This window comes from Podarcis bocagei (genome assembly GCF_964188305.1).
Source record: "Podarcis bocagei genome assembly, chromosome: W".
In the NCBI taxonomy this organism is placed as follows: Eukaryota; Metazoa; Chordata; class Lepidosauria; order Squamata; family Lacertidae; genus Podarcis; species Podarcis bocagei.
In genome coordinates this window covers 25,560,850-25,584,612 of record NC_138131.1, presented here as the reverse complement: position 1 = coordinate 25,584,612, position 23,763 = coordinate 25,560,850, and the positions used below count along the sequence as shown (strand labels likewise).

The window sequence follows — 23,763 nt, the reverse complement described above, 5'->3', positions numbered from 1 at the left end:
AAGTGATGGACTATATGACATTGGCTGAGATGACAGGCAGAATCCGTGACCAACGAAAAGAGACGGTGGAAGAAGATTGGAAAAAATTTAAAAGCTATCTTAAGGACTACTATAAACTGAATGAATGTTAAAATGTTGTGGTTGCCAGAAGCAATAGGGTACAGGGATACAAGGTTAGACAATAAAAGAGGACTAAGATGACAGAGATTAGAAAGTAACAATTGGGAGTTGCTAGTTCAAATATGTACATTGGGATGCAGAGAGGGGGGGTATGGGGAAGTCCAAGAAAAGAGGTTTATGAAAATATCTTTGAAACTATTCGTGTATGTTTGTCATTTTTTGTGTTTGTTTGTTTTTCTTAAAAATGTTGTAAAACCAATAAAAATTTATTAAAAAAAAAAAAAATAAAAGAGAGGAGAAGAAAAAAAAAGAAAAAAAAAGAAAACTTTAAAAGAGCTGAAAAATACTAATAAATCTATATATATCAACGCGGAGCACAAAATTGAGCTACCACTAACGACGCCATCTTGGCTCCATACTGCACTTCTGTTTTAAAAGCGTTGTAATCTCTGGGGTTGCCCCCAAACTTCTGCACAAGTCCCGGTACCTTTCTTGCGATGGGGGTAATCTTGCCCTGGGCGTCATGCGTCCTCCTTTCATCCAGCCGTGCCCCTAGTAGAGCCAGTTGCCTCTCCAGATCTCGGTTTCTCTCCTCAAGACTCTGTCCGCCTCTGGCTCCCTCTCCTGCGCCTGCTCCTTCTGTTTGACTCATGACTGTTCCCCAGTGCTCTTACACACAAGCAAGGTAAGGGACTCACGGATTGCTGTCACGGGAAATGGGGTTGCTTGTGTGTAAACCTCCAGCTATTCCAAACTGCTTAGAAGTTGGTGGTGTCTTTCCCTGACTGAGCAGCCTAGGTGCTGCTGCTGCTCAGTCGCTGGACGTATCCGTGAGTGGGTGTTTCCTAAATTTCCTCCAACATAAAAGCTCCTTGACAGACACCCTTCGCCTCGCCTCTCTGTGCGTAACCCTTCTGCGCAGAGTGGGCATGCCCAGAGGTGCCCCTCCACTCTCTTCACTACCTTCAGTGCCAGCATCTCGGAGCCTATCCTCCGAGGTGCTTCCTCCCTCTTCCTTCTTCCTGGTGTCACCGGGACATTCTTCCCCAGATGACCTTCTCTTTCTACCCTTACTCGTTCCTTCTTCTGCAGAATCGGGAAGCACCGCCTCTCCCCTCTGCTCCGATGTCAGTTCCCTGACACTTTGATTGGGCTTTTTTCAATTCGCATGGTGTTATTTGGGTGTGCGCCAGAATCACCCCAAACGAAAGCAAAAAGGTGTTTTGGGTTCCATCTACATAAAAAGAAGATGATAAAGCTCTGATTGGGCTTATTTCAAATTGGTATTTTTGGGGTTAGAATGCACATTCAACCCAAAATCGCAGAAATGTTTGTTACCAGCCCAAATAAAGCCCAGGTGTTTTGGTTCCCTCTCAATAGAAAAAGGACGAATAAGTTTCGATTGCTCTTTCGGTGTTCCTTCACTCACAAATAGCAAAGCGGTGTAATAAGCCTAAACAAAGCCAAACAGGTTGTTTTGGTTTCCAACTACATAGAATCATAGAATCATAGAATCATAGAATCATAGAATCATAGAGTTGGAAGAGACCACAAGGGTCATCGAGTCCAACCCCCTGCCAAGCAGGAAACACCATCAGAGCACTCCTGACATATGGTTGTCAAGCCTCTGCTTAAAGACCTCCAAAGTAGGAGACTCCACCACACTCCTTGGCAGCAAATTCCACTGTCGAACAGCTCTTACTGTCAGGAAGTTCTTCCGAATGTTTAGGTGGAATCTTCTTTCTTGTAGTTTGAATCCATTGCTCCGTGTCCACTTCTCTTGAGCAGCAGAAAACAACCTTTCTCCCTCCTCTATGTGACATCCTTTTATATATTTGAACATGGCTATCATATCACCCCTTAACCTCCTCTTCTCCAGGCTAAACATGCCCAGCTCCCTTAGCCGTTCCTCATAAGGCATCGTTTCCAGGCCTTTGACCATTTTGGTTGCCCTCCTCTGGACACGTTCCAGTTTGTCAGTGTCCTTCTTGAACTGTGGTGCCCAGAACTGGACACAGTACTCCAGGTGAGGTCTGACCAGAGCAGAATACAGTGGCACTATTACTTCCCTTGATCTAGATGCTATACTCCTATTGATGCAGCCCAGAATTGCATTGGCTTTTTTAGCTGCCGCGTCACACTGTTGGCTCATGTCAAGTTTGTGGTCAACCAAGACTCCTAGATCCTTTTCACATGTACTGCTCTCAAGCCAGGTGTCCCCCATCTTGTATTTGTGCCTCTCATTTTTTTTGCCCAAGTGCAATACTTTACATTTCTCCCTGTTAAAATTCATCTTGTTTGTTTTGGCCCAGTTCTCTAATCTGTCAAGGTCATTTTGAAGTGTGATCCTGTCCTCTGGGGTGTTAGCCACCCCTCCCAGTTTGGTGTCATCCTTATAAATTTCCGCTCTTCTATCCTGGATCTCAAATGCTTTATTAAAATGTAGGTCAAGTATTTTGTCTCTCTCCTGTTTGGTCCTTAAGATAATCAGGCAGTCTCTAGGTCTGTCCTTCCTGGCGACACTTCCCAATCTAAATGCCGTTGTTATTTTAAAATCTTCGTCTTCCTTTATACCCCAGAATTTGGAGAATTCTGCTGTCAAGAAACCAGTCAAATCTTCTTTTTCAACCTCTGGGATAGAGCGTAATCTCAAATTATTTTCCCGATTTCTCAGTTCCACCATAGACAGGTAGGCCTGCTGGTCGCCAATGTGCTTATGTAGTGGCCTTACCTCTCCTTTCAGCTCATCCACTTTTTGAATTGCTTGGTCAGCTTTTTCGTTCGCAGCTTCGGCCAGTTTCCGGTTCTCAGAAGTAACGTCTTTTAGGTTCCCAATTGTTTGAGAGTGCTGTGCCACTTGTTCAGATAGCTTTGTGATGGAGGATGTGGCTAAGTCAATTTTTGCTGTTTGGTCATCAACCTTCTTGTTTAAAATTGCAAATTGTTGTAGCATTTCCTTCAGAAGTGCATCAGATCCACCTGCAGCCATATCCTCTGTTGCTGGTTTTTCAGCTTCCTTTAGTTCAGCTATTGTTGAGGGTTCAGTTCCCTTCAATTCAGCTGCTGTTGGCAGTTCAATTCCCTGCAGTACAGCAGGAACTGATGATCTACGTGACTGAGAGGTCAAAGTTGTTTGCACAAGCTGGCCTTTCGTTGCTTTCGCTTTTGCAGATCTTGTTTTCGGTTGGCCACTCATTCCCCACCTGTCTATGAGTCAAGGTCAAGCTGTCAAATGTTCCATGGGAAGGACAGACCTCAATGTAGATAACAACAGCAGAGAGACAAAACAAAGTTGGTTCCCAGGAAATTGTAAATCCCAGTCTCCACTAGAGGGAGTACAGTTAGAGGGAGTACAGTTAAAGTTCAGGAGAGAAGGAAAAAAGTTTTGGTCGCCATTAAAGTTCCTGCAGCTAGATAGTTTACAATAGTCCTTAAAACTTTTTTCCACTGGCAGAGCCCTTCCAAAGTTGCCACAAATATCACCTCCCAAGGCGCAGGATACAGTTACTTAATTTTGTAGTCCAAAGTTGCCTCTATGTATCTATTTCAGTTTTATAGATTGTATCCGCAAAAGACATTCTTTTCCCCCGCCATCCCGAGGCTGGGTTTTAAACTTTAAAGTCCACCAAAGGAGAAGGTTCCCAAATTACTTCAACACTGTAGAGTAAATTAAGAAGAAAACTTGCCTTTCATTTCAAACCCCAGTTCTGACAGATGCATAATACTTCCACTTTTAAAATCTTTTTCCACTGCTTCCAGCTTGTCCGTTCCTTTCCCTTTGATCTGTAAGCATTGCCGGAGGACGGACTTCCTGTTTATCGTCACTCCGCTTTCAGCCAAATTCTAAATCTTGAGAGTCTTAAAATTGTAAAGTCCAAATTACTCACGGGTTGTAGCTTCCCAATTTAAAGGTTTCAGGAAGAAAGGACAGCGCTGACCGGCAACAGCAGCGCGGCTTCGCTCCGCTGACTGCGAAACGACCCACAGCGCCGCTACCCCCTCCGCGATCCGGAGCCCCGTTACGGGGTCCCTTCAACGTTTTGGGGGCTGCTTCTAGCGCCCGCCGGGTCTCGGGACCACAGGCTTCTACCACCTGTGGTTTTCCTAAGTGGGTCTCTGCTTCGCCGTAGCGGACGACCCGTTTTCAGCGGAGCTCCCCTCTCCTTACAAGGAGCAGGCAGCCATTGCCGATCGCGCCGCCTCCGGAAGTCGAAATAGGTGATTAATTCTAAGCACAAAAGGACAAAGCACCGGAGCACGTTTGCCACCCTAGGAGAGTGTGATGATTGTTTAGACAGGACACTGACAACCGCTTGATTGTCAGTCCAGAAGCATACCTGGTGATTCCTGAACTCATCAGCCCACAAGTGCACCAGAACTACGATAGGAAAATTCTAAGAAGGTGAGGTCACGCGTGATAGGTTTTCCTTGCCAGCTGGTAGGCCAACGCTGAGCACACCAGCATCCCCTAAAGTAGACACCAAACCCCAGGGAACCAACTGCATCAGACTGTACCTGAAAGTCTGAACGCAGCATCAAATTGTCCTGCCACAAAGAATTCCCCTGTACTTATCCAGGAACTTTAACCAAACCTCCAGGCCTTACTTGATCACTTTAGAGAGGCGCACTCTGTGTTGAGGAGCATGCAGTCCCGCTGACAGCTAGCCAATTTCCTACAAAAGGGGCAGCCAGGGGGCACTACCCGGCATGCAAAGTTGAGGTGACCCAAGAGTGATCGACTCTGCCTAAGGGTGACCTTCTTGAGAGGAAGAAGTTACAGAATTAATTCCTTAAGTGCTGCTAGCTTCTCCCTTGGTAGGCTGATGTCTGTGCGATTGTGTCCAATTCAATACCCAAAATAGGTTATGGTCGAAACTGGACCCTCTGTTTTGTCTGCCACCAAAGGTACCCCAAGCTCCTCAGCCAGGGAGGTGAAAGCCTCTAAAGAGAAGCGCAATCAGGGCTATTACTAGTGATGAGAGAAAAGTTATCGAGGTAATGGGTCACCCTTTCAGAACCAGTTCTAAAGCAAAGGGCCCAGTCTAAAATTGTACTAAATGACTCAAAAGCTGCACAAGCTACTGAGCACCCTATTGGCATAAATTTGTCTATGAATAAGCCCTAAACCTAAAACCTAGCCACAGAAAGTCCTCTGGGTGAATTGGCAGGAGGCAAAAGGCTGACTCAATGACACACTTAGCCAAGAGTGCTCCCCTGCTGAACCTGCGAATAAGCTTTTATAGCCTGATCAAAGGAGGCATATTTCACAGAACAAGGCTCCTGTGGTATTGCATCATTGACTGAGCCACCTCTAGGGTAGGATGGGTTGTGGCTCATACGATACTCTCCTGGAGACTTTTTAGGGACGATGCCTAAAGGTGAAATGTGTAAAGCCAGTATAGGCGGCTCCCTGAAGGGGCCAGCCACCCTCCCAGCCAGAATTTATTTGTTTATTTTCTTTTTGCAATAGCTAGCATTTCCCTAACTGGTTTGTTTGTTTTTTGTTTGTTTGGTTTAGGGGGTCCCCTGAGTTAGGAGGGATCTAAGACGTGAGAGCTTAACAGAAGAGAACGCCAAAACCATGGGCCAAATTAATACCGGTTTGCGGCTGAATTAATACCGGTTTGTGGCTGTTCTTTGGGCTGGTCTGTGAGCATTTCAAGACCCCTGGTGGAAATGCCCCCTACCGCCCAGAAAGGGCTGTTTACCTTTAAAACATGAGGACGCCGGGTAGTTACCTAGGCACTTTTCACATTCATGTGCATACTTACAATTTGGCCCCTGGCACACACCCAGCAAACCTCACGGTGAGGGACTCGCTTAGCTTTGAATTTCCAAACTTAGAGGGATCTGGCTGCTTCTTTTCCACATAGGGACCCACGTGCTCCATCCAGTAATTCTGGTAGCTCAGGTCCCAGCAGGTGGTGGGCAGCAGGGAAGCATTTCTGAATTGTCCTCGGAATCAGAAGGCTTACTTCTCTTGCTCTTCTTGGCCGAATGCTTCTTCTTACTTAGACTTCTTTCTCCCTTGCCCATCATTGGAGACTGGTGCTGTTCTGCAGCCGCTGACACTTCCTGTTGCCCCTGCATCTCTTCCTCCGATGATGTTTCGGAGCCCCCTTCCGTAGTAAGGTTGTGAATCCTGTAGAATACTGGGAAAGTCTGGGGTATAGTGAGAGGCAGAAAGGTTATAATTGGTGGGTTTCTGGATGAAAAATCGGCTCTGGATCCATTCCAGTCCGGCTTCCGCGCTGGTCATGGGACCGAGACGCCTCTGGTCGCCCTAACAGATGATCTCCGCAGGCAGCTGGATCGAGGCGGGTCGGGGCTGCTGATTCTTCTAGACCTGTCAGCAGCCTTCGACATGGTCGATCACGAACTTCTGGACCACCGCCTTGCCGACGTGGGGGTCCAGGGCACAGTCCTTCAATGGCTGCGCTCATTTCCCTCCGGTCGGGGACAGAGGGTGGCACTTGGGGGGGAATTGTCATCGCGCCACTCCTTGGTGTGTGGCGTGCCTCAGGGTGCGATTCTCTCCCCGATGCTTTTTAACATCTTTATGCGCCCCCTCACCCAGCTTGTCCGGAGTTTTGGGCTGGGCTGCCATCAGTATGCTGATGACACCCAACTCTATCTGTTGATGGATGGCCATCTTGACTCGGCCCCAGACACACTGATCAGATGTTTGGAAGCTGTGGCTGGATGGTTACGTGGGAGCCGGTTGAAGTTAAATCCTTCGAAGACAGAGGTCCTCTGGCTGGGACGGAGCGATATGGGATTGAGGGGGCAACTCCCATCTCTTGCGGGGGTGCAATTAGTGCCAGCACCGTCCGTTAAGAGTTTGGGTGTAATCTTTGACACCTCCCTTTCCATGGAGGTCAGATTGCATAACAAAGGCGGCATTTTTTCATCTCCGGCAAGCTAAGCAGTTGGCTCCTTACCTCTCTCGCTCTGACCTAGCCACTGTGATCCACACAACGGTCACCTCCAGACTGGATTATTGTAACTCACTCTACATGGGGCTCTGGTCCATGGGGTCACGAAGAGTCGGACACGACTAAACGACTAAACAACAACAAGCACAACTGGGAAAGGAAACATCTATGCTCCTATCATGTACTAAGGAAGAGGAAAATAAAAGTACCCAACTTTACACAGAACCCTTTTAGCAGATCTTGAGATAGTTTGAGTGAGTTTGCTTCCTTAGACTAAAGAATGCAAGTTCCTAGAGAAATGATCTTTAAAGGAAAATTGAAGTGAACAGTTTTTTCCTAAGATAGGGAGAGGATCTTTTATTAAGCATAGTTAATTCAATTGACATAATCACTCACAAATGATTAAAAGAGCCATAGAATTAATCAATTAAAATAAAATTAAAATTAAAATTAAAAGGAATACAAAAGTGAACATTTTTTCTGAACTTGCCTAGGAACAGTAAGCCTAATTAAGATTTTTTAAAACAACCACACATAGGAAAGTGAGATTCAAGGTACCTTTAGAAAAGATTGCCCCCCCTCCCCGTAGTTTCCTTTTAAAGGAAGCTTACTCAGGAGTAAATTTACCTGGCACAGAAGTAAGAAGGGGGAAAAAACTGAAAGAGACTGATACAAGGGGGGGGGGCATTTTCCAAGAAAAGAGGCCAGGAAGTCTTATAGAGGCTGGTATCAGGGCTCAGATAGACAATTGCTGGCTATGGAAGCTTCTCCCTTTTAATAACAATTTTCTTAGAAGGAACACCATATTTTCATAGGCATATGCTTAATGAAATACGTACACTGCATATTAGCTTGAGAGAGCAGTTGGCTCAACTAGGCTTTTGCAGCAGAAACATTAGTTTCTTCACAGCACATTTCAAAATACTGGAAAAAAAGACTGGAACACGGATGTAGGCTCACAAACTCAAAAGTTGCAACAAAACATCATTTACCATCAACTTAAAATCATAATCCTCACTTAAGCTACTCGGAGGAAGACTCTTTGGAGCCTCTCTCAAATAACAAACATTTGCACGCTTCATTCTCATTTTTGTCCTGTTTAAGATTGCTAAGGCCCTTATATTTAAAAATTTTGAAGCAAGCTTGCAATTTTAAAACTATGTGCATTTAAGAACAGTCTGTGGATGCCAAAGCCAATGTAAACACAAACCCTTTAAATATTTCTAAATCTTTGAGTACATCTCTTATTCATTTTTTTTAGAGAAACTAAGATCTCTAATGCGTGGGCTCTCAGGCTGGGCTGTTATTATATCTACTGCCTTCTGAGCACCATTAAGTTTACGGTTTCACATTCTAGCTTTAGGTTATAGTTTATAGTTTAACAACACAAATTTGATGTGTTCAGCTCTCCCTAAGGGTTCACACCCTGATTTTGTTGAAGGATCTCTGAGGTGGCCGCTGTGCCCTGGGTTCCAGGTGGTGGGCCTAAGCCACCCACTAAAAGTTACAACGGTCTCGCAATTTGTACTTGGAAAGACCATTTTGCCCCTTTATTTTATTTCATTTTATTTTTCCCAGTTGCAGATGACAAACTGGAGGGGCGTATCAGAATCCTCTCTGGGGCAAAAAGGCTTCATGGAAGCTTTGTTGCCAGGAGGAGTCCAGCTAGGGTGTTTAGAAGAGTGAGCTCCCATTTTCCCTCTAATACTGAGGGGGGGTTGCTCAGTAGATTACACTAGGAGATAGAAAAACAAGCACAAGAAAGGGACAGAGAAGGGGGGGGGGGTAGAGAGAAGAATATTCTATCAGTACTTGATTTTTTTTTTTCTTCAACTAAAAGGCAATCCCTGCCTACCAGAAAACCACAGGCACTAGCCTGGAAACCACGGGTCTCTCTAACCCGGTAAAAACCACGGATTCGGAATTTATTCAGCGCTGCTTACAAGACTAATACTCCGAGGGAAGACGTGGGGGAAAGAGGAAAGGAGACTTTCCACGGTTTCCCCGGTCAGGCTCCGAGAGGGAAATCGGGAAAGAGAAAAGGAGAGAAAGAGTTTAGGACGCTTCCAGGCGACTCTGAGGGAAGACGTCAGAGATGGAAAGAAGAAAAGCCCAGCTGTCATGGAGACGTTACTTTCCCACCCCCTCCCAATGTATTAACTTCAAACCATACTCACATTCGTAGATGTCCCTCGTGGATCCCGGGATCCTTTCTCTTTAGCCAGCTTGACCTTGCCTTTGCTCCCCCTGGCTGGGCTTTTGGTGACGATTGATTACCGCCCGCAAAGAGGAGGTAGGGAGAGGAAAAGGGGATCCCTGGGCTAAGGTTGCCCAGTGGCACCCGATCCCCTCCATCTCCCCCCTCACCTTCACAGGAGGACCAAGTGTCCCTGAGCATGGTCGCCAAACTGTTACCGGAAAAATCTGAGGGCTCCCTTGGACAAAAAAAGACACCAACCAGGATAACTTGGAGCAAAACAGCAGCCTGTAGGGTTGGCCTTTATTGAACTGTTGCAACAGGGTGTTCCCCTCACTTGCAAGAGAGAGAAAAGACACAGAAAAATGGTGTGCAAGGCCTTATAAAAACTTTTGAAATTCTCATCCTGTAGGTCAAGCCCACCCCCAGAAACATCATGCATACATCACAGAAAGGAGGGGTTGAGGGAGGGGTGGTGGTGGTAACCTGAGTGTCCTGTCACCTGGCTGGTTCCCTTCTCCCCCTCCCCATGAGTCATTTTCCAGGTGACAGAGGGGACTTTGCAGTTTCCTGCCCCCAGAGGGAAGAGCTGATTATTGTCCTTTGTTCCAGTCTGTGCCAAATCCACTCCCATATGCAAGTTCTTGTGATCTTGATTGTCTTCTGTCTGGGACCATCAGGGTTGTAGAATCATAGAATCATAGAGCTGGAAGAGACCACAAGGGCCATCGAGTCCAACCCCCTGCCAAGCAGGAAACACCATCAGAGCACTCCTGACATATGGTTTTCAAGCCTCTGCTTAAAGACCTCCAAAGAAGGAGACTCCACCACACTCCTTGGAAGCAAATTCCACTGTCGAACAGCTCTTACTGTCAGGAAGTTCTTCCTAATGTTTAGGTGGAATCTTCTTTCTTGTAGTTTGGATCCATTGGTCCGTATCCGCTTCTCTGGAGCAGCAGAAAACAACCTTTCTCCCTCCTCTATGTGACATCCTTTTATATATTTGAACATGGCTATCATATCACCCCTTAACCTCCTCTTCTCCAGGCTAAACATGCCCAGCTCCCTTAGCCGTTCCTCATAAGGCATCGTTTCCAGGCCTTTGACCATTTTGGTTGCCCTCCTCTGGACACGTTCCAGTTTGTCAGTGTCCTTCTTGAATTGTGGTGCCCAGAACTGGACACAGTACTCCAGGTGAGGTCTGACCAGAGCAGAATACAGTGGCACTATTACTTCCCTTGATCTAGATGCTATACTCCTATTGATGCAGCCCAGAATTGCATTGGCTTTTTTAGCTGCCGTGTCACACTGTTGGCTCATGTCAAGTTTATGGTCAACCAAGACTCCTAGATCCTTTTCACATGTACTGCTCTCAAGCCAGGTGTCCCTCATCTTGTATTTGTGCCTCTCATTTTTTTTGCCCAAGTGCAATACTTTACATTTCTCCCTGTTAAAATTCATCTTGTTTGTTTTTGCCCAGTTCTCTAATCTGTCAAGATCATTTTGAAGTGTGATCCTGTCCTCTGGGGTGTTAGCCACCCCTCCCAGTTTGGTGTCATCTGCAAATTTGATCAGGATGCCCTTGAGTCCATCATCCAAGTCGTTGATAAAGATGTTGAATAAGACCAGGCCCAAGACAGAACCCTGTGGCACCCCACTAGTCACTCTTCTCCAGGATGAAGAGGAACCATTGATGAGCACCCTTTGGGTTCGGTCAGTCAGCCAGTTACAAATCCACTGAGTGGTAGCACAGTCAAGACCGCATTTTACCAGCTTCTTTACAAGAATATCATGGGGCACCTTGTCGAATGCCTTGCTGAAATCAAGGTAGGCTACATCCACTGCGTTCCCTTCATCTACCAAGCTTGTAATTCTGTCAAAAAACGAGATCAGGTTAGTCTGACATGACTTATTTTTCAGAAATCCATGCTGACTATTGGTGATCACAGCATTCCTTTCTAGGTGCTCACAGACTGTTTGCTTCATGATCTGCTCCAGAATCTTCCCAGGTATTGATGTCAGACTGACTGGGCGGTAATTATTTGGGTCCTCTCTTTTCCCCTTTTTGAAAATAGGGACAACATTTGCCCTCCTCCAGTCTGCCGGGACTTCGCCTGTTCTCCAGGAATTCTCAAAGATGACTGCCAGTGGTTCTGAGATCACATCTGCCAGTTCTTTTAATACTCTTGGATGCAGTTCATCTGGCCCTGGAGACTTGAATACATCTAAACTAGCCAAGTATTCTTGTACTATCTCCTTAGTTATTCTGGGCTGTGTTTCCTTTGCTGAATCATTTGCTCCAAATTCTTCAGGTCGGGCATTGTTTTCTTTATCGGAGAAGACTGAGGCAAAGAAGGCATTGAGGAGTTCAGCCCTTTCTGTGTCCCCTGTTTGCATTTCACCATCTTCTCCTCTGAGTGACCCCACTGTTTCTTTGTTCTTCCTTTTGCTACGAACATACCCATAAAAGCCTTTTTTGTTGCTTTTAACCTCTCTAGCCAGCCTGAGTTCATTCTGTGCTTTTGCTTTTCTGACTTTGTGTCTACACGTGCTGGCTATTTGTTTGAATTCCTCTTTGGTGGTTTCCCCCCTTTTCCATTTTTTGTACACATCCTTTTTTAATCTTAACTCAGTTAAAAGTTCTTTAGATAGCCACCCTGGCTTCTTTAAGCACCTTCCATGTTTCCGTCTCATTGGTATTGCCTGACGTTGTGCTTTTAGTATCTCCCTCTTAACAAACTCCCAGCCATCATGAACTCCCTTTCCTTTTAGTATTACTGTCCATGGGATCTCACCCAGCACTTCCCTAAGTTTTATGAAGTCGGCTTTCTTAAAGTCAAGAAATTGAGTCCTAGTATGCTTGGCTGCTCCTTTCCGCTGTATAGTAAACTTCAGAAGAGCATGATCACTCGCGCCTAATGATCCTTCCACTTCTACCCCACTAACCAGGTCATCAATATTGGTTAGGACCAGATCTAAAATGGCTGTTCCTCTTGTTGCTTCTCCCACTTTCTGGACAATGAAGTTGTCTGCAAGGCCAGTGAGGAATCTGTTTGACCTTATGCTCTTGGCTGAGTTTGACATCCAACAAATATCCGGGTAATTGAAGTCCCCCATTACTACTATCTCCCTTCCTTTTGCATGCTTGGCCATCTGTTCCAGGAAGGCATCATCTATGTCCTCCGTTTGGCTTGGGGATCTATAGTAAACTCCCACAATGAGATCTCTGTTATTCTTCTCTCCCTTAATTTTGACCCAAATGCTCTCACTTTGGCTTTGAGGTTCTAAATCTTGGATCTCTTCACAGGTATACACATCCCTGACATATAACGCCACTCCTCCTCCTTTCTTGTCTGGTCTGTTTCTCTGAAATAGATTGTATCCCCCCATTATTACATTCCAATCGTGGGACTTATCCCACCAGGTTTCAGTGATGCCTATTATGTCATATGTATTTTGCTGTACCAAGAGCTCAAGCTCATCTTGTTTATTTCCCATGCTTTGCGCATTAGTGTACAGACATTGAAGTCCATTAATCATTCCCCCGTGTCTCTTATTTAAGGATTTTTTCCTCCCACCACTAGGTCTGCGTGCTGTTTGCTCCATTTGGTCTATGACATTTGGATGATCATCTTCATCAATTGATAGACTCCTACCTTCAGGAGCACTGTCTCCCTCTCCCACATTAGTCAGTTTAAAGCCCTCCTGATGAGGTTTCTGAGATTTTTGGCAAAAACATTTCTCCCAACCGTTGTGAGGTGCAGCCCATCACTTGCCAGAAGTCCATCTTCAAGAAACTGCAGTCCGTGATCTAAGAATCCAAACCGTTCCTGTTTACACCATTTGCGAAGCCAGCTGTTCACTTCCACTATTTTTCCCTCTCTCCCTGGGCCACGTCGTTCAACTGGGAGGAGAGATGAGATGACAATTTGTGCATTTAGTTGCTTCAATTTCCTGCCGAGAGCCTCGTAGTCTCTTTTGATCTTCTGGAGGCTATTGCTTGCAGTGTCATTGGTTCCCACATGAACCAAGAGGAAGGGGTATTCGTCAGTGGGTTTTATGATTCCTTGCAGTCGTTCAGTTACATCTTGGATCTTAGCCCCGGGGAGACAGCACACTTCCCGAGACATCTTGTCAGGCCCACAGATCACTGCTTCTGTTCCCCTCAGTAGGGAATCCCCTATCACCACTACACGCCTCCTCTTAGGTTTGGTCGGGGTTCTTCCGTGAGCTGTCCGTTCCAAGGTCGCCTGCACATTCCCTGAGGACTGACTTTGCTGCTCGTTTTCATATACCTGATCGACTGTAATGAGGGAGAGATCCTCAAATGGAGTCTGCTCTTCGTCTTCCATGCTAGGGGAGAGGACTAGGGGAGAAATATGCCTCGATGCCGGAATTGGAGGCTTCCATTATTCTAAGCCCAATACGCAATCAAGATCCACAGCTTTTGTCAAATTTTGACCCGCTAGCAGTACCGACGCAAGATGCAGCTGTTGACCTGCTACCTGTACAGCCTATACGGGTCTGCAAAACCCTTGCTCTGCAAAAACCAGCTGAACATCATGATATATCAGCTGAACAACATGATATTTGTAACAGTGTCATCGAAGATCCTCTGGGCCAAATCAACCTATTGGCCCCTCAGTTAAAGCTATCACACCTACCTAGGGACCAGCGACCTCAAACCTGGAACCACCAAGCAGGGCAGAAAGAGGAGGAGCCCAGCTCAGGAGCCTCAAACCACCGGAAAAGAGATTGACTGCCACTATTTCCACCATCACCCTATTTCCACATCCTTTCTTGGAATGTGGCGGGATGGCTATCTAAGCAGGGTGATGTCGACCTTCTGGATTTCCTTACAAAATTTCAGATTATATGTCTACAGGAGACATGGTGTCTAGATCTCCATGTCCCTTCTTTACAGGGATACGAAGCCTTTGCTACCCCTGCGATAAAACCAAATTCCCGAGGCCGACCTAGTGGTGGTTTAGTCACTTTTGTTTCTACCAAGCTAAAGTGCAAGGCCCGGCAACAGCAGTGGGTGAAGAGCAACAATTTACAAATCTTACTTATTTCTAGCAGTGAAGGAGGAGATTTCCTTTGCTTTAATATATATATCCCTCCCATAGGCACCCCTCCCCAGTCGTTACAAATCTGGGAAGATTTAGAGCTATGTTTGGAGAAGGCTGAATTAGAATTCCCTGGCATGGATATCCTGCTGGCAGGTGATTTCAACGCCAGGATAGGAAATGACATTAATACGTACTGCTCTAAATCCCAGTTCCTGCCAGAGGCAGATTGGTTTATTCCCTGGTCCTCTGACGATAAGGTCTTGAATAAGGCAGGCATTACATTAATGGAGACTGCCTTCAAACATAATTTGTATAATTTGCATGGTACCCATATGGACAGGTCAGGGGGTTTCTTTTCTTTTCTTGGACCTAGAGGTGCGAGCGTTATTGATTATATCCTGGTCTCCCCAAAACTCTTGGAGAGGTCACAGGGCTTCAGGACTTTCAATAGAATTGAGAGTGATCATCTTCCTATATCAGTTTCACTAATTCCCCGTGGTTTGGAGGATCCGCAATACCGCAATCACTGTGCAGACCCACCTCCAACTCTGGCCCTTCGTAGGCGTAAATGGAACAGCGACCTGGAATCTAAAATCAAACTACACCTGCATTCATCAGACTTACTGGCCTTGAGAGACCAGTGTATCTCATCTAATTCTGACCCCTTTTCAACATTTCAGCAGGTCTCAGAGTCGCTCTTCCCACTACTCACGAATTCCAACCCTCCCAAACAACAAAACAACTCGAGGGCCTGGTTCAACAAAGACTGTAGGAATCTAAGATCTTTGCTTAGGAAATTACAAAATAAGGTAAAACAGGAAGGGACCCTGTCCTCAGTGGAAAACCTGCACAGGTGGCGTTCTCATTATAAAAATACTCTAAAATTTAAGAAATCCCTCTACAGAAAGGAACAATGGGAGGCACTTGACAAAGCGATCAAATTGTGGGACGACAAAAAGTTCTGGGAAATAATTGCTCAGGGAGTTTCACCCAAAGGGAAAATTGTAACCAACAGTATTTCATCTAACTTATGGTACCAACATTTTCCCCGGCTATATACAGCTCCAAACATTGCTAAACCGAGCCAGTTTCCTCCTCTTAAAAACGATCTATTAATGGGCTGGGATCCTGTTACCAAATCAGAATGTTTACAGCTAATTAAAACACTCAAGAATGGCAAAGCTCCCGGTGAAGATATGATTCCTCCTGAGGTGCTTAAATTAAATGCCTAGTGGTGGGCTGCTATTTTGGCCCAACTTTTTACAGCAATAAATGATACATGCAAAATCCCAGAAAACTGGAAACTGAGCCTGGTAGCCCCCATCTATAAGAAGGGAGACCCCCAAGACCCCTCAAACTATCGCCCCATAAGTCTCCCGGACATTGTGTATAAACTTTATACTCGATACCTGCTAAATAAACTGGTTGACTGGGCTGACCACTCTAACTTGCTTAATCCGGAACAGGCAGGGTTTAGAAAGGGCCATAGTACAACAGGCCATTGTTTGGTATTACAGACAATGATAGAGAAGTATACAAAGGTACATAAGAGCAAACTTTTTGTGGCTTTTGTAGATCTCACATCCGCTTTTGATTCAATCTGTAGGGACAAATTATGGCAAAAACTATATGAAACAGATATTGATAGACGACTTCTTATCAGAGTTTGCAGGGCAGCGGCGCGCGAAGTTATACGCATCTTTTAGAATTAGGGGACTCCACAGGAGAGTGTTAATCAACAAGAAACTAGGCCAAGAGTTTATTTCATCAGACAAGGTTAAAAAAAGAGGAGTAGTGATTTATGCAAAGGAGAACCTGGCACCAAAATTGGTATTTAAAGATGAACAAGGAAGAATTTTGGCGATTGAAATACAATCACAAGGAGAAAAATTTTTGATAGTTGGAATATATGCACCAAATGATGGGAAATCGGAATTTTACAAGAGACTGCACGAGACAATGCTGGATCATATTGACTACACCAACATCATCTTGATGGGAGATATGAATGGGGTAGTCTCTACTTACATGGATAAGTCACAAAACCAAAACTTGAACAAGGATGGCAGACTTCCAAAGACCTTTTTTGAGCTTACAGACAATATGGATCTGATTGACATTTGGAGGACAAAGAACCCTCTAGGCATGGAGGGAACTTTCTTCTCTGAGGCCCATCTATCATGGTCAAGAATCGACCAAATCTGGATATCAAGAGGACTGGCACCTAAGACAAAAAAAATTGAGACCTGCCCTAAAACCTGCTCCGACCATAATGCTTTGAAAATGGACTTGAGACTTACACCAGCTGGATCCTTCAGATGGAGAATGAATAACTACTTGTTTAGAGACCAGGAGATTGTGAAGAAGGCCCAAAAAACGCTGAAAGACTATTTTGAAATAAACTTGAATACTTCGGTGGAAAAGAAGACAATCTGGGACGTGAGTAAAGCTGTTATGAGAGGGTTCCTGATACAACAGAACACTATCAAAAAGAAGCTCTGGAATGGTAAAAAGGACAAGATCTTGGAAAGAATAAGAGAGGGAGAAAGAAAATTGAGATTAAATCCAAAATCAAAAGAGGTCTTAAGAGAAATAAAATTTTATCAAGCACAATATACAAAATTGATAAACCAAGAAATCGAATGGAAAATTAAACAGATGAAACAAAGATCATTTGAATCGGCGAATAAATGTGGGAAGCTGCTGGCATGGCAGCTGAAGAAGAGACAAAAATTGAACTTTGTTACCAATCTGGAGGTTGAAGGAGAATGTATTCAGAAACCAGAAGAAATTAGAAAGTGTTTCCAGAGATACTTTAAAAAGCTGTACACTCAAGGACCACAAGCAGAGAGTGAAATAAATAACTTCTTAAAAAGTCATGGCCTGCAAAAGCTAACTCAAGACAAACAAACAACCCTGAACTGTAGAATAACACAACAGGAAATTGAAAGAGCCATTCAGAATTTGCAAATAGGCAAATCCCCGGGTCCAGATGGGCTTACCTCCAAATACTACAAGACTCTGATGGAATATTTGACACAACCATTAATGGAGGTATGCAACCAGATCATGGAAGGGAAGGGGGCACCAGAATCGTGGAAAGAAGCATTCATCACTCTGATACCAAAATTGGAATCTGAAAAGACTCAACTCAGAAATTATCGTCCCATCTCACTCCTAAATGTGGATTACAAAATCTTTGCTGATATTTTAGCAAACAGACTGAAAAAAGTTCTGAATGAAGTAATTCATAAGGACCAAGCAGGCTTTCTCCCTGGTAGGCATTTGTCTGATAATACTAGGAATATTATTGATGTTTTGGAGCTACTTCAGACAAACATGAATACAAAAGCAGTCTTGATTTTTATAGATGCGGAGAAGGCCTTCGATAATATATCTTGGAAATTTATGAAGAAAAATTTGGAAGGGATGGGAGTGGGAAGGGCGTTTCAAAATAGTATTGAAGCAATCTATTCAGAACAAAAGGCAAAATTGATAGTAAACAGTGTGGTGACGGAGGAGTTTAAAATTGAAAAAGGGACACGACAGGGGTGCCCCCTATCACCCTTGTTATTTATTTCTGTCCTGGAGGTTTTACTGAACTGGATTAGGAGGGATCAGCTGGTGGAGGGAATACAGGTCGGAGAAAAGCAATACAAACTTAAGGCCTTTGCAGACGATTTGGTTTTGACACTACAGGAGCCAGAAACCAGTACAAAAAGAGTTCTTGAACTAATTTCTGAGTTTGGTCAGGTGGCGGGATTCAAGTTGAACAAACAAAAAACTAAGGTTCTGGCAAAAAATTTGACATCTGCAGAAATAGATGGGTTTCAGAAGGAAACAGAATTAAATGTGGTTACAAAAGTGAAATACCTGGGGGTCAACTTGACTGGGAGAAATTTGAATTTATTTAAGGACAATTATGAAAAATGCTGGTCAGAAATTAAAAAGGACTTGGAAATTTGGTCAAGATTGAAACTTACCTTGTCGGGAAGAATTGCTGCAGTAAAGATGAATGTATTGCGTGGCAAGTTACCTCCCCCAATGAAATGAAGACACGGACACAATGATATAAGGTTAATGGGCGTAAATGGCCACAACTTTATTGATTACGAAAATTGAAGGTATTGGCCTTAGGCATTGGCTCCTATCGACTACCCGGCATGGTGACCGGGAAGGGTTGAACACAAACCGCGGGAGTCCTGTTGAAGTACGCCAACTAGGATCCCACGGGTGTCACCGCTCGGGGGCGTGCCGGGGGCCCTACCTCGCAAGGCTTCGGACAAGGCCACGCCCCCCGGAGTCCTCTACCGGACTACCCCTTCACATTGGGGGAAGGTGATGGCGCTTCCTTCCCCCCCTCCATTTGTCTATCCATTGCCCCATGCCAATGCCTAACCGCCACACGAGCAAAGCTCGCCGCCAATACCTTCAAACCCGCAACCAATCCCTAATCCCTGCACTGATGTCCCCCCAACCACATGTCATTTCCTGCATCTGACAGATGCACGCCATCCCATCTGTAGAGGGCCTCATTGCTGAACTGGATGCCAGGGTGACCAATGACACACCCACCCAGATCCGCCACTCTACGCTCCACAGCCCGCTCCAAGACCTTTCTGGCCTTATTGATTCCCGCGGGGCTCACCCAATCCCTCCAAATCTTCCTCTCAAGCAGCGAGGACCACAAGATGGTAATATTTGGGTAAACCGCCTTTAAATGCGCCAATTCATCGAAAATGTTCCACCTCAAATCGATAGCCTTGCGGTATGCCAAGTCATTTTCCCCTAATTGAATTAACAAAGCACCGGGCAGCCCCTGGGCGGTTGCCCCCGTAAACACCGCCGGTTTGAATTCACTCCAGCGCATCCCTCTACGCGCAATCCAAGTCAGCTCAACATTTGAAGGCAGGCTCAAATTATGCCCCATACCAGAACTCACAGCACGGTTATTGGCCCAGTAGACTATACTGTGGCCCACCAACCAGATGCGCACTTTCTTGGCTTCTGCAAGGGAAACAAACGGAAAAGGCAAGGTCAGGACTACCACGGCCAGTCATAAGTTCTTTCTCACAAAGTTTTGAATGCATTAGATTTCCACCTCCCCAAGTCCTTGATCCTCTCCATGGAGAGCCCAAATGCATTGCGGTGGTGGCGGCCCCGATGCGGAAGGAGTGGACTGAAAATTCCTCGGCTGGAAATCCGCAAGCTGCAAGTGCAGCCCGCAGCACACGCGTGAACTGGTGTCTAGACAAGCATGACCCATCTGCATGCACAAGAAATGGGCCAGGGCCACTGGGTCTCAAATAAAGAAAGCGCCGTGTGTCTCTTACGGGACAGGGGCCACTACCCTGCACGGCAGATAGTCGTAGGAGAGCGCCCTTACCGAGCTGGTCTGTCTTAGAACTCCGCACCTGGACAATCAGCTCGGACAGGGACAGATCACTTAATAGTAAGCCTTTCTGAGAATGGGCCACCTGCGCTCACAGACTAGCTCCCCAATGCGCAGGGCACCAAAGAATGCAATGGAATAGGCGGCAGAGAACAGGCGCGCCTCATATTTTGACCAGCATATAGAGCGTAACTTTTTGTGAATCTGGGTCAAAGCGTCAAACGTTATGGGCCTCCTCCTGTCTAAGCTGGGAGGGTGCTGCCGACGCCATCCCTCAAGAGTCTTACGGACGATAAAAGCTGAACATGGGTCAGCGGCAAAAAAGGCCTTACAAAAGTATGAAATTCCTGCGGACTGAATATTAAGAGCTTTTAGGGGCCCTTCCCAACTCCCTTAGGTGAGCCAAATAGCGGAGAACCTCCCTCGTTGAGGGAATGGAATAAGGCCCCGTGCAAGGCCTGCTGCTGCGAAATTTTAAGAAGTCGGCCCAGGCCTTCCTGTATGATCTCATTGTGGCAGGGGCCACAGCTCCGATTAAACCTTTCATCACTTCTTGCTCCCAATGCTCCAGAGATGCTCCGGGAAAGGCATCGATGATTGCTCGGCATCCGCCGCTAACAAGCGGAAGCGCTCCATCTGAAAGCGAGATAAAGCATCCGCAATGTCATTGTTAATGCCGGGTACGAATTTGGCCGAAAAGTACATGTTGTGCTCTAAACAAAGAAGGACAAAAGACCGGAGGAGGTTCCCAACCCTGGTGGAACGCGCAGACTGATTAGAGAGAACCGCTACTACCGCTTGATTATCCGTATTGAAGCAAACCCTGTGATTGCGGAACTGTTCTACCCAAAGATGCACTGCTACTACGATGGGGAAGAATTCCAAGAATGTGAGATCCCGTGTGATGGGTTGGCCCTGCCACTCCGGAGGCCACCTTTTGGCGCACCATTGACCCCGGAAATACACCCCAAAACCCAGCGATCCGGTGGCGTCTGACTGTACTTGAAAGTCGGCCGTTAGGGACATGGAATCTTGCCATAATGAAATGCCGTTGTACCTGTCGAGGAATTGCAACCACATGCCCATATCCGCCTTAACTTCCTTGGATAGCCGGACTCTATGTTGAGGAGCCCTGAGTCCTGCGGACAATCTAGCAAAACGGCTGCAAAAGGGGCGACCTGGCGCCACCACTCTACAAGCAAAGTTTAGGTGACCTAGAAAGGACTGGATTTGTCTCAGAGTGATTTTCCTAAGGGGCAGCAGCCACTGGATCAGCGCTTTAAGGGCGGACAGCTGGTAATGGGACACGCCCACGGACCTTGATCTGAAGCGGAGGGCCCATTCAAGAAAAGTACTAAATGACTCGAATGCTGCACAGGCTACGGAGCAGCCCATAGGCATCGCTTTGTCGACGAAATACTCCCCTTGAAATTTAAAGCCCAACCAGCGAAAGTCAGCTGGGAGGACTGGGAGGAGTTGAAACGCTGACTCAATATCACATTTTGCTAGCAGCGCACCCCTCCCAAATTGCCGAATCATCTTAACTGCTTGGTCAAAAGAGGCATACTTGACCGTACAGAATGCCTGGGGAATAGCATCGTTGAGAGCCCCCTTTCAGGTAAGACAGGTTATGGATCATACGAAATTCCCCCGGGGTCTTTTGAGGGACGATGCCCAGCGGGGACAAGTGAAGCCCTTCAAATGGAGGCGCGGAGAAGGGGCCAGCCACCCTACCGGCTTTAATTTCTTTCTCTATCTTTTTCCTGGCTATATCAGGCCTTACCCTAACAGACTTTTGATTTTCCAGTTCCTTGGGGGTAGGGGGAACTGTCACGGGGATTCTGAAGCCCTTAGAGAAACCCTCCCAGAGGTATCGCGTGGCTTTTCGGTCTGGATATAGATCTAGTAGGGTTTTTAGGGGCTGTAGACGGATAGGGGTATAGGCCAACGGAACCCCAACACCGCTCGCATTCGTGGGAATACTTACAAAAGGGGCGAGAACAGACACCCCGATTGAACTCCCAGCACTGGCGGCGCCTTTTTGCTTCAGTCTTACCATTTTTGGCCGAGTCCTGATTTTTCTTTTCTATGTAGGGATTGACGTCCACGCCCCAATAATCAGGATCGGTCAGGTCCCAATGGGTGGACGGCAGGAGAGATGCATTCCTGAATCATCCTCTGTTTCCGATTGCTTGTTCCGTTTCCTCTTGGCCGACGTATGTTTCTTCTTAGCTTTCCTCTTACCCCCTTGCGCCTCGCCGGTTGGTGTGCTCCCGCAGGCTACCGGCTGTGCGCTTGAGGGGTCAAGCTGCTCCCCCTCCGAGCCGTAACACGCACTGTCCTCTGTTGAGCTGTGCTGAGGTTGTTGTACCTGAAAGACACTAGGGATATCTATGGCCCGTGAGAGAGTGCTGCTGTTGTTTCCCTTAGTGGGGGCCTTCCCCTCACCAGGACCCTTCGCCGGCGCCTTCCCTTTGCCTGCACTATGGCTTGCCTTCCTAGCCATGGGGCAGCTTGGAACTGAATGCCTGGGGTGCGAACTGCTCCCCAAGTCCGCCTTGGCATCCTGCTGACCTTGGTTATATGGGGGAGTGTCAGGTATCATATCTTGTGATGGCTTGGGAACAGGGGGCGCCGGCGCTCCTCTAGATTTGCATTTTTTGTAAAAGGTTTGAAGGCCATAAAAAATTGGGCAAAAGCCTGGGGATCACATGGCATGGCCGGTAACTGTGCACCACCCGACATAATGGACGCAGACTGGGTACCAGAGGTGGTTGGTTGCTGGTCCCCACCTGAAGCCATTCTAGAATCAAAGGTAAAAGCACCGCCCAAAGTACCGAAATACAGAAGGGTATGGGCTCACCGACAGTAATTGATCTTTTTTTTTTTTTAATCACTACTTATTTATATATCTTTATTTATTTATTTATCTATTTATTTGCTATATATTTATTTATTTATTTTATATATTTATTTATTTATCAATTCCTTTATCTATTTCTTTATTTAATTATCCTATTTTAATATTTTTATTTTCTTTACTTTATTTTAATATGCTATATTGTAGCACCCTGCTTGTGGTTAACGCTTAGCTGGAATGAAATATTCAACGCAGCAATAGAGAAATTAAAATAATTATTTATTTGTCAGACAAATAAATGAGAGGCACAGTGGTATATGGTTACCAAGCTCTGGCCTGGCTCCTGCCATTATGGCCAGCCCTTATATTCCCTTAATCCAGCCCCCTTTGCTCCTCCTGTGGCTGCCTCTGTCCAATCAGCCTAGTTGGATTTCCTATTGGCTGATTGCTATATCCAATCCTAAAAGATACACCCACATCCTCCTGTCCTTATATGGAACACAAACAGCTATATATTGTTACATCTATAAATGACAAATAAGTAGTAATATATCTTACATGTGTCTCAACAAGGAATCTTAATTACCAGCTCACCTCTTGCCCTCCCTGCCCTATTGCCTTCTAAAACAAATGGTTAATCTTAAATTTTTATCTTAAACATATGTCAAGGATCTTGAGTTTCACATCAACATTGAAAGATATCCTTCATTTGAAGGTTTCTAAACAAATGTCTGACAGCTAATATATCAGGACAGCATTTGATGGCGTCTTCCTGTCTGGCAGGGGGGCTAAACTGCTGGCTGACTTAATTCCAGGATAAATACAACTCTTCTAGCATTTGTTAAATCCTTTGCATAATTACATTTAAGCCAATATATTTAAGCTAATATATTTCATACATTATCATAGGTAACCTTTTAAAAGAATAAAGCTTCTCAAAGTAGAAAGGAAGGAACTCAGTAAAAAAAACAGTTTTTAAAGAAGGCTCTTTAGTTTACACCTCCCCCTTTCACCCTCCTTTCCAGCCTCAAAATAAAATAGGAAGAAGCTTCTTTTTCCCCAGCCAAGCCAGTTGCCTTTTCTCTCAGTTTAAGAAAGAAACAGTTTTAAAAAGACTTCCCAAAAAAGCCTCTCTTTCTCTGTCAGCTAGATGCTTCTCCCCATTTGCCTCTGGCCTTAGAAAATAC

The 23,763-nt window shown here is 45.6% G+C and overlaps 1 long non-coding RNA gene across 1 annotated transcript in view; it reads right to left on the bottom strand.

The window, feature by feature from the left end:
• Positions 1 to 7,849: 7,849 nt before the first annotated feature.
• Positions 7,850 to 23,763, bottom strand: part of LOC308577873 — a 418,515-nt gene continuing 402,601 nt past the window's right edge. The window contains exon 2 of the long non-coding RNA XR_014003740.1: positions 7,850 to 8,068. This is a non-coding gene — a long non-coding RNA (uncharacterized lncRNA). The remainder of the gene's footprint in view (positions 8,069 to 23,763) is intronic.